The sequence below is a fragment of the Phoenix dactylifera genome, chromosome 1 (genome assembly GCF_051530095.1).
Source record: "Phoenix dactylifera cultivar Ajwa chromosome 1, Ajwa_hap1_PhDact_Kaust_v1.1, whole genome shotgun sequence".
Taxonomy (NCBI): domain Eukaryota; kingdom Viridiplantae; phylum Streptophyta; class Magnoliopsida; order Arecales; family Arecaceae; genus Phoenix; species Phoenix dactylifera.
Window position 1 is genome coordinate 10,134,606 of NC_143190.1, and position 11,390 is coordinate 10,145,995.

Here is an 11,390-nt window from a genome sequence, read left to right on the forward strand (position 1 = left end):
TGGTAATAACCTCATGTAGATAATTAATATAGCAAAGCAAGCCATTCGGGAAGTTTTTTTCCTTCTTTCTTTCTTTTGCGGGCAAGGGATGCTTAAAAGATCAGCTACCCAACTTTTATTAGAAAATGAGGAGGTATAATACAGAGTAGTTGATAGAGTCTACAGCAAAACAGAGACAGTAGAGAAAGGGACTTCTAACAAACGGTAACCGGCACTCACGAACAATAAAGAGTGGATGAAAGAAGTATCGGAGAAATTATTGCCCAGATATTGCAATATTATTATTTTATAGAAAAATAATTCACTAAAATAAAATCAGAAGATTGAAAAGTGCTTGTCTGGATCAAGGTGTATGATATATACTGCTCTAAGAACGTGTTTGCCTCCTATGTGTAGGTTTGCGGTAATCTCGTCTCCAAGGTACAACAACTCAGCTCAACCTGATCCTCCTCTAATGAGCACGATTGCTAGAAGGCTTGATCCAATCGACTCCTTTAGTTGCCTAAAAAAAAAGAAAAGATATAAAGCAAAAAATTGAAAAGTGAAAGAACTTTCTGTCTATGGAAGAAACTCTAGGGAGATAGAGTGCCAGTGAGAGAGACTAGATTGGATTAGGATTAATCTCGGAGGAGACTATTTATAAACTCAATCTGAATACCGAAGAGACGCGATGGTTCTAAAGATATGTAATATTTTAGAAACAACATATCTTTTCCAAAACCAACGTTTTCTTTCGAAGAGTCCCAACTCTTCTGAAAGAGGCGTCTCATAAAAAGGTATTTTAAAGCATTTTAAACAACTAAAGTTTAAGAGATAAAAAAAATTAAATTTTTTTAAGATAAAACTCTAACAATCCCCCACAAAAGATTTATTTTTTTTAAAAAAAATTATAAAGTAGAATATCTGGGCAATTTATACTGTACAATGGGTGAGGTATCCCTTGAACTTGAGCCTCACTTAGTGTTGATAGTATCTATTTAAATGAACCATAGTGGATTAAACCTTGAACTTGGTCCTTTGACTCGGACTTTTATTTATCACACATACGGTACAAATCAGTTGGGTCTTTATGTGGTTAGCGTCATTTAAAGGCCTTGCGCTTAGTACCTTGATTTTTCATGAGAAGTTTATTAGGATAAGCCCAAACCTCTATTCGCAGCGTATACGATACTTCTCACATAAGTAAGTCTTCCAAGGGTATTTATGACCTAATACTCTGCAGATTTTCTATCTTAAATTTATTAAGAGTATAACTAAACCTTTTCCATATATATTTTTGTCACTGATAAGAGCACCCATCATATAGATGGGATGAGATATACTCCAAAAAATGTGCTATGATACGATCTCTCAATCAACTTCGTTTCTACTATATTGAATCTCTTTTATGGAATCTCCAATCACAGAAGTTGGGTATCCACTGTCGGTGACCAAATAGTGAGCTTAAGCCTCATCCCTCTTGATGAATCTAGGACTCCACTCCTAGACAAATCTTTGGTTAAACGATCTGTCAAGTTTTTCTCAAACTTGACAAATTTTAAGGAAATGACATTACTCTTTTTGAGTTGTCTTACAAATTAATCACAAATTTGGATATGCCGGTTTATTTTTTTGTTAGTTCTCTTTTGATTTATAAGGCTCTGAGTTAGATTCTAGATTTTGAAATTAATGCAATAAAGAACAATAATATCAATAAAATTAAATAGCCACACTAAGAAATATAACATGTAACTTTGTCAATTTTTGCACGTTTATCAAAGCAACAATATATATTTTGAGAATAGCTAATAATATGCACATTTTTTAAAGCATCAATAATTTTTTCACATCTTTTTAAAATGCAGAAATTTTTTGCATATTTTTGAAGATGCAAAAAATTCTGCACAGAAATAAAAATTGCAGAAAATAGATTGAACAAACTTTAATGCTGTAGAAAATCTGCATGGATTTCAAAGTGAGGATGATAATGTTATTTCGATGATTAACACAATAATTGAGAGAATATCAAATTAGCAATACAACTTAACTTGATACAGCATTAAGGAATGGCACACCCTCGATACATTCACGATACATTGAGAAAATGAGATCAAGACGACTCTCAATGATTAACAACGAGATAAAATATATAGTAGAAAATGATAGAGAGATTTTAAATTTATTTCGGCAAAGTTTTAAGTCAAGTACACTCTAAAGAGCAAAACTATAATTTTTATTGTTAAGGGTATGAAGCTCTATCGTGTCATACACTCAAAATTATTTGAACTATGTTCTATTGATCCTATGTACTAATCTAACCTTAAGATGCAAGAAATTATGAGTTGAGTCGACCTCAAAGAGGTTTGGAGTCGACTTTGATACATATGGCACGCACTGGCACGGAGTGACACACTTGGCAAAGAGTAGGAGTCGACCTCAGAAGAGGTGGAGTCGACCCTGGCATGTTTTGGGACGATCTGGCACATTCTTGCAAAAATGACACAGATGAACAGTAACTGGGGCCAACCCCAAGAATCCTTGAGCCGACCCCAAGAGAGGAGCCGACCTCAAAGAACCATGAGCCAACCCCAACTTGTGAACTCAAAGAAAACAACTCTCTGAAAATTACTGAGAGGGCCGACCCCAGGTGGAGCCGACACCAGGAGGACTTGAGTCGACCCTAGTGGAGCCGATCTCAAGAGAACATGAGCCGACCCTAGGATGAGTGTTCAAAAACCATGTCTCTGGAATCCCTGAAAGGGCCGACCTCACTGGAGCTTGGGTCAACCCCACTGTAGCATGGGTCGACCGCAAAAAAGCATGAGTCGACTCTAGTGAAAACAGTCAGAAAAACAAGGTTCTGTGTTTCCTGAGAAGGCCGACCCCACTGTAGCAGGGGCCGACCCCAAGACTGATGAACAGTAACTTGAGCAGGCCCTAGAAAAGCTTGGGTCGACCCCAGCACGGGTGACAGCCCAACGGCTAGCTCTGTAGAAGTGCTTTTTGAGCTCCTAACGGCTAGAAACGGCTAGTTTTTCAATTCAAACAGCTGGAAAGTGACTAATAGAGGTTGGGGAGGTATTTAAGAGATATTATTCATCAGAGGTAGATATCTTTTGATATTAAAAGAAGCATATTCAAGAGCAAACCCTAGAAAAGAAAGCCTCATTCAATTGCTTTATTAAAAGAGCCAAAAGAAAGTTGTTGAGCAGTTTCAAAGAGTCAACAATAGCTCCACCAATCCTTGTGAAGTGAAGCAAGCTTGACAAAGAAGAGAATAGCTCCTCCAAAGCGATAAACATTCTCTAACTCTTCTTTGTAGTTTATAATTGCTTTATTTGCTCTCTTAGGAGCTCTCTTTTGTTACTTATCAATCTTGTTATAAGGTTAGTTGGTAAGCCCGTAAAACCAATATTGTAGGTTGTTGGTGAGCCCGCAAAACCAACATAGGTTATTGGTGATCCCGGAAAACCAACTTGTAAAGGTTTTTAGATTGTGAGCCTAGAAAACAATCCAACTGTAATCCGTGGGACTATAGTGAATTCCCAAGGGGACGCTTGGAAGTGGACGTAGGTGTTTAGGAGAACACCGAACTACTATATCTCTGGTGTGTTTGTATTGTGTGCCTTTCCAATTTCACTACACGTACTTAATTAACATTAGCTAAACTACCCATTCATCTATCATCTTGATTAAGGGATCAAAAATTTAGAAAACCCAATTCATCCCCCCTCTTGGCTTGTCACCTAGGGCAACAAGTGCTATCAGAGCAGGTGCTCTCATAATATTTGTTGATCTTACGATCAAGAGCCAAAGATCATGGCAACCCAAGTAGAAAGTTCTATAAGTGAGGGGCAATCCACAAATAGACCTTCCTTGTTTAATAGCACAAACTACACATATTGAAAAGCAAGGATGAGGATATTTATTCAAACTCTAGATTATGATTTATGGAATATCATAACTAGAGGACCACATACACCCACAATTAGCATGGATGGCACAATCATCCTGAACCTAAAATAGATTGGGATGATAGTGATAAGAGGCTAGCACAACTAAATGCTAAAGCCATTAATGTACTTTACTGCTCTCTAGATACAAATGAATTCAATAAAATATCTACATATACCTCAGCCAAAGAAATTTGGGATAGACTAGAAGTCACACATGAAGGGACTAATCAAGTTAAGGAGTCAAAAATAAATATGTTAGTACATAGATATGAATTGTTGAAAATGGAGTCCACTGAGTCCATAACCGAAATGTTCACTAGATTCACGGATATCATAAATGGATTAAAGAGTTTAGGCAAATATTATACTAACTCTGAATTGGTGCGAAAAATTCTGAGGTCTCTACCAAGAGTTTGGGAGGCCAAGGTAACCGCAATTCAAGAGGCAAAGGACCTCAACACGCTACAGTTAGAAGAGCTTCTAGGATCACTCATGACCTATGAGTTGACCATGAAGCAAAATTCAGAAGAAGAGGTTAAGAAAAAGAAAACCATTGCCCTAAAGTCCACGACTCCAAAACAAGGCAGTGAATCAGAGGATTCTGATGAAGAGGAGGAATATGATGAAGAAGGAATGGCAATGCTCGCAAGGAAATTCAAAAAATTCATGAGAGGGAAGAAGGAGTTTCACAAGAGGAAGCCCTTCCTCAAAGGCAGCTCAAGCAAAGAAAAGGAAAAGGATAAGGAGAAAGAAAAAGAAGTGCCAATTTGCTATAAGTATAACAAGCCCGGGCATTTCAAGATAGATAGCCCAAAATTGAAATGGATGGCAAGAAAACTCAAGAAGAAGATTTTCATGACTGAATAGAGTGAAAGTGAGGAGTCAAGCTCAGAAGAGGAAGATCAGCAAAACACGGCTCAAATCTGCTACATGACCAATGAAGATGAGGTAGATTCTGAACTTGAGTGTGATTTTACAGTAGAAGAATTACATGATGCATTTTTAGATCTTATGGAAGAGCACAAGAAGCTAATTAATAAAAATAAAGTTTTAAAAGTTGAAAATCAATCTCTTATGAAAGATAAGCTGAAATTATCTAATGACTATGAAATATTAAGTAAGAAGTTCACTAATAAAATCAAAAATCTAATTACTGAAAATTGTAAACTAAAAGAAGATGCAAAAAAATATAAATTCTTAGTGGACAAGTTTACACTTAGCTCGACTAAATTAAATATGATTTTTGATTGTTAAAAAGCTGTATATGACAAAGCAGGCTTAGGATATAAAACAAATAAAAAGCAAAAATACTTAAGGAATATATTTGTTAAAGCCAAAAATGAAAATACAACTTGTCATTGCCGCAATAAAGTAGGACAAAGTATACGAACGTAATTCTAGAAAATTCAGCTATAATAAATTGAGTGAAAAGAGCAAACTAAAATACAAGAAAATTTGAGTTCCAAAAGGAACATCAAACACTAACCCTAAAGAACCCAACATAGTTTGGCTACCTAAAATGCATCCCTGACTTTGATTGCAGGTGTGTCTTACAGCCGATGCCAAGAATACATGTTGGTATCTAGATAGCGGCTATTCAAGACACATGACAGGTGACATAGAGCAATTTGTCACCTTGGAGTCTAAAGATGGTGGAGTGGTAACTTATGGAGACAATGGAAAAGGACATATCATTGGAAAGGATAAAATCTGTATCACTCCATCTATCTTTATAGAAAATATTTTGTTGGTTAATGGTTTGAAATACAACTTACTTAGCATAAGTCAATTTTGTGATAAAGGTCTTAAAGTTTTCTTTAAAGCTTCAGTATGCATAATCACAAATTCTAAAGATAATAGCATTGTACTTATGGGACATAGGCATGGAAATATTTATATGGTAGATCTTGATGACTTAGCCAAGAAAAATGGATTATGCTTAATCACTAATGAAGAAAAGAAAAATAAAACAAGTTGGCTATGGCATCGTAGACTAGGACATGCTAGTATGGACTTAATATCAAAACTAGTCAAAAAGAATTTGATAAAAGATGTGCCAAAATTAATTTTTGAAAAGATGGACCATGTCAATTAGGAAAGCAAACAAGATCATCTTTCAAATCAAAGAATGTAGTGTCAACCACTAGGCCTTTTGAACTCATTCACATGAATCTATTTGGACCTACTAGAACTACAAGTCTAGGAGGGAAAAAGTATGGACTAGTAATAGTGGATGATTTCTCAAGATGTACATGAATTTCGTTTCTTGCACATAAGAATGAAGCATTTTCAGCATTTTTGAAATATTATAAAATTGTTATAACTGAAAAGAATTTCACCTTAATTGCTATTCAAAGTGATCATGAAACTGAATTTAAAAATCAACACTTTGAAGAATTCTGTAATGAAAACGGTATTTTTCATCAATTTTCAGCACCTAGAACGCCTCAACAAAATGGGGTTGTTGAAAGAAAAAATAGGACTTTGGCAGAAATGGCTCGCATTATGTTATGTGAATCAAATCTTCCAAAGTACTTTTGGGCTGAAGCTATAAATACTGCTTGCCATATTTTAAATCGTATTTTAATTCATCCTATTACAAAGAAAACTCCTTATGAACTTTGGAAGAATAAGAAACCAACTGCTAAATATTTTAGAGTATTTGGATGTCGATGTTTTATTTTAAAAAATAGCAAGGAGGATCTAAGCAAATTTGATGCCAAGTCAGATGAGGGCATCTTCTTAGGATACTCTACATCTAGCAGGGCATATAGATCTTCAACGAGAGAACTCTTGTTGTTGAAGAATCAATAAATGTTATTTTTGATGAGTCTGATAGTGAGTCCCCTAGGAGAGGAAGTATTCTTGATGATGATGCAGGAATTATTGAGATTGAAAAGCTGAATCTTAATGACATGCCAAATTAAGAAAAGGAAGATGAAAAGAAAAAGGAAGATGATCATGATCCACCACAATCTCAAGACTTGCCAAAGGAATGGAGGTACGCACATGGACATCCCAAAGATTTAATTATTGGTGATCCATCACAAGGGGTAAGAACTCGATCCTCTCTAAGAAATTTGAATGATTATCTTGCTTTTGTTTCACAAATAGAACCTAAAACTTATGAAGAAGTTGAGCATGATATAAATTGGATTAATGTTCTGCAAGAAGAATTAAATCAATTTAAAAGGAGTAATGTATGGACATTAACTGAAAGACCAAAGCATAATTCAGTAATTGGAACAAAATGGGTCTTTAGAAATAAGTTACATAAAAATGGAATAGTTACAAGAAATAAAGCTAGACTTGTAGCTAAGGGATACAATCAAGAAGAAGGGATAGATTTTGAAGAAACGTTTGCTCCCGTAGCTAGATTAGAAGCTATTAGACTACTACTACCATTTGCACGCTTTATGGATTTCAAACTATATCAAATGGATGTAAAAAGTGCCTTCTTAAATGGTTACATAGAAGAGGAAGTGTATGTAGAGCAACCCCCTGATTTTGAAAGTCATGAATTTTCTGATCATGTGTTTAGATTATATAAGGCACTATACGGATTGAAACAAGCACCTAGGGCATGGTATGACCGACTAAGTAAATTTCTGTTAAATAATAATTTTAGTGGAGGAAATGTAGATAAAACACTTTTCATTAAGAGAAAAGACAAAAATTTGCTAGTGGTACAAATATACGTAGATGACATCATATTCGGTGCCACTAATGATAGTCTTTGTAAAGAATTTGCTGAATTAATGCAAGAAGAATTCGAGATGAGTATGATGGAAGAACTTAATTTTTTTCTCGGATTACCAATCAAGCAAACTAAGAAAGAAATTTTCATTCATCAAACTAAGTATACAAAGAAAATACTAAAAAAGCTTGGAAACGAAAATCACAAGGGAATAGGCACTCCAATGAACCCTACCAGTAAGCTAGACAAAGATGAAAAAGAAAAAAGTATAGATATGAAACTCTATAAAGGCTTAATTGGATCTTTGCTTTACCTTACTGCTAATAGGCATAATATAGTGTTTAGTGTAGGGATATATGCTAGATACCAGTCAGACCCTAAGGAATCACATCTAAGTGCTGTCAAAAGAATTCTTAGATATCTAAGAGGAACCACAAACATAGGGTTATGGTATTCTAGAGATCTTGTCTTGATTTGCTTGCATATTCAGATGCGGATTTTGCCGGATGCAAGTTGGATAGAAAGAGCACTAGTGGGACATATCAATTCTTTGAAAATAATTTAATATCATGGTTTAGTAAAAAGCAGAATTCAATAGCATTATCAACGGCTGAGGCCGAATACATCGCAGCCGGAAGTTGTTGTGCCCATGTACTATGGCTGAAGCAACAACTAAAGGACTATGGAATCAATCTTAACAAAATTTCTATAAAATGTGATAACACTAGTACCATCAATCTCACTAAAAATCCGGTTCAGCACTCTAAGGCAAAGCACATTGAAATTAGGTATCACTTCATTAGAGATCATGTGCAAAATGGGAATGTATGTATTGAGCATGTGTGTACCGAGAAACAATTAGCTGATATATTTACAAAATCTCTAAGTGAAGATAGATTTTGCATGCTTAGGAGAGAGTTAGGAATATGTGATCCCTTTGATTAGAAAAAAAAGTAGACTCATGATACACTCTCATTTTGAAAATCCTATAAAACATTGATCAAATCATTGATTTATAGATTCCTTACATGTATATCAATGTCTTATAAAAATCTGGTAAGGATCAGGAAGAAGGAAAATATATATATATTTTTAATCTTGAACTGGGGCCGACCCGAGCCCAGAGTGGGGGTCGACCCCTCGTTGAGTCGACCCAAGCAAAAGCTGGGGTCGACCCAACGGCGGGACCCCGTTTTTAAAGGGATGCCGTGAGCAACATTTGGGCTTTTCTATTCCTTGTACCCTCCATCAAACCCTATTTTCCACTTTCCAATCCCCTCCAATCACTTCCAAACAGTGGTAGATCACTCTCCCAAGCCGTTAGATCAAGTTCTAAGGAAGGGTTTGGTGAAAATGGGACCCAAATGAGCGGTGGCCAAGCGAGCCAGGGGAGTGTCACGCCCAACTATTGTAGAGAAGCATCCTAGAGAGTCTTCTACAGTGCCTCCACGAGGTGAGCCACGTGCAAAGCCTCCTCCACCTCCTTCCCCTTCAGTTCAACTTGCTAAATATGCGGGGAGACCGGTTACAACGGGTAGAAGAATTCACTCCAAGTTTTTGGATCAAGAAGGGTTCCAGTTGGGTGGTTGGATCCGACGACAAGGATGGAAGTATCTTGCTCCTTAGATTTAAAGACCTACCCGAGATTAGTTCGTGAGTTTTACGCTTTCCTACGGGTCGGTCCAGGAGAGCCTAGGATAGTTGCTTCATCTCTCCTGTGAGGGTACCACACCAGACAAACCAAAGCACAATATTAGAGCTCTACAACTGATTTTAGAGAGAGATGACATTGATTACTCAAACAATTTGATAGCTAGCTCTTTATCAGTTGAGATGAGGTTGCTGCATAACTTTATAGGTCGGATACTGTTTTCGAAGAGCGGAAGATTCGACCATGTGTCTGAGCGTGATCTGGCTATTATGGAGCATGTTATTCAAGGTATTCCTCTGAATCTTCCAGCCATGAAGATCAGACAGATGCGTGAGGCCGTATCTAGATCGAGAGTCTCTTTACCATATGGTATGGTACTCACCCTGATATTTAGCCATCATGACGTATGTTTAGAGGGAGAGATCTCCAGAGACATATTATTTACCGACACCTACACTGCACGATCTCTTGTGCGCATGGGCTATGAGAAGGTGGACGGTCAGTGGATGCGTGGAGGTGCAGGGGCACATGCACCAGAGCCTGGAGACTTTATTCCTGAGGCTGAGGTACCTATCGACCACCCTCTGGCACATGAGGAGGCAGGACCTTCATCATCCACACCTACTAGATATACAGAGAAGTTTTGGAGTAGGATGACTGAGATTGTATCACTTTAGGTGATGGGTCTCTCTGATAGGATGACGAGTCTCTTCGATGGTATGATGAGTCGGATGGACAGTATGACAATTGAGATCGAGGATTATCTGCTCAGATGACAGGTCTCACGGATCGGATGACAGCTTTAGGGAGAGAGAGAGTTTCATAGTTCTTCGGAAGCTCGAGCTGCTGAGTCAGAGGTCTCGGCACAGAGCCAGCCAGCTCATAGGGCTCACAGACCCTCACAGTCATATTAGCGCAGACCTTCTCTCGCCACCTATACTAGGAGATCTAGAGCCAGATCCTAGCCCTTGGATGCCTCTAGGCCTACTGATAGCACTGCAGGGACTCATCTAGATTAGTGTCTATAGTCACTCTAGTTATCTATGTATCTTGCTTTCTATTGTTTGTAAACAATGTTATCTTATTTGGCTCATTAGAACATTGTAATTTTGACTCTTATGAAATACAATGTCCTATTTTTTTTGTTGTTAATCACTATCATTGGCATACTTTTCACCCATGTATTACATATTCTTTTGATAATGACAAAAAGGGAGAGAAGTAAGAGAAGGGAGAAGTAAGAGAAGTTGGAATATATGCATTGTTGCCCAAGGTGACAACCCAAGAGGGGGGGTGAATTGGGTTTTCTAAAAATTATGTTCCCTAATTAACTTGAATTATGCAGCAGAATGATAAGATGTTATCTTACTTAAGCTCTAGGCAATTACAAGTAAGGCAGTGAAAATTAAGCTAGAGCAACTACACTATGGCTTTAAGGTGCAATTGATCTAAAATTAACTTATAGTTATAAGATCAATTTTAATCTATGTGAATGATATAAATGGAGTGGAAGCTAAGCAAGCTCTAAACAATCACATATAAATCAATAGGAAACAAAGCTGGAGATATTACACAATCAAGTATGAATGTAAGGCATGAAACACAAGAGATAAGGCATCACAAACACAAAGATGTATAGTGGTTCAGTGCACCCCAGCTAGAGGTGGGCATTGGGCCGGGCTGCCCATGGCCCGGCATGGCCCATAAGGGCCTGGGCTGGCATGATTCGTGGGCCAAGCACGAATTTATAGGACTCCAATTTTTTTCCAAAATACCCCTCAAATTAGCCGTTTTATGGCTGTTGGGAGGGGCAAAATGGGTAAAAAGCCACAAATAGCCGTTATGGGCCAAAAAAATAGCCGTTATGGGCCATCCATAATGGCTTTTTTTTTTGGAAAGACGGGCCGTGCCGGGCACGGCCCGTCCCGGGCCCGGCCCGTGCCTGCCACCCCATGGGCCTAGGGCCGTGCCGGGCTTAGCCTTTAGGTTAAGCGGACCGTGCCCGGCACGGCCCGTCCCGGGCCTGGCCCGTGCCTGCCACCCCATGGGCCTAGGGCCGTGCCGGGCTTAGCCTTTAGGTTAAGCGGACCGTGCCAGGCACGACCCG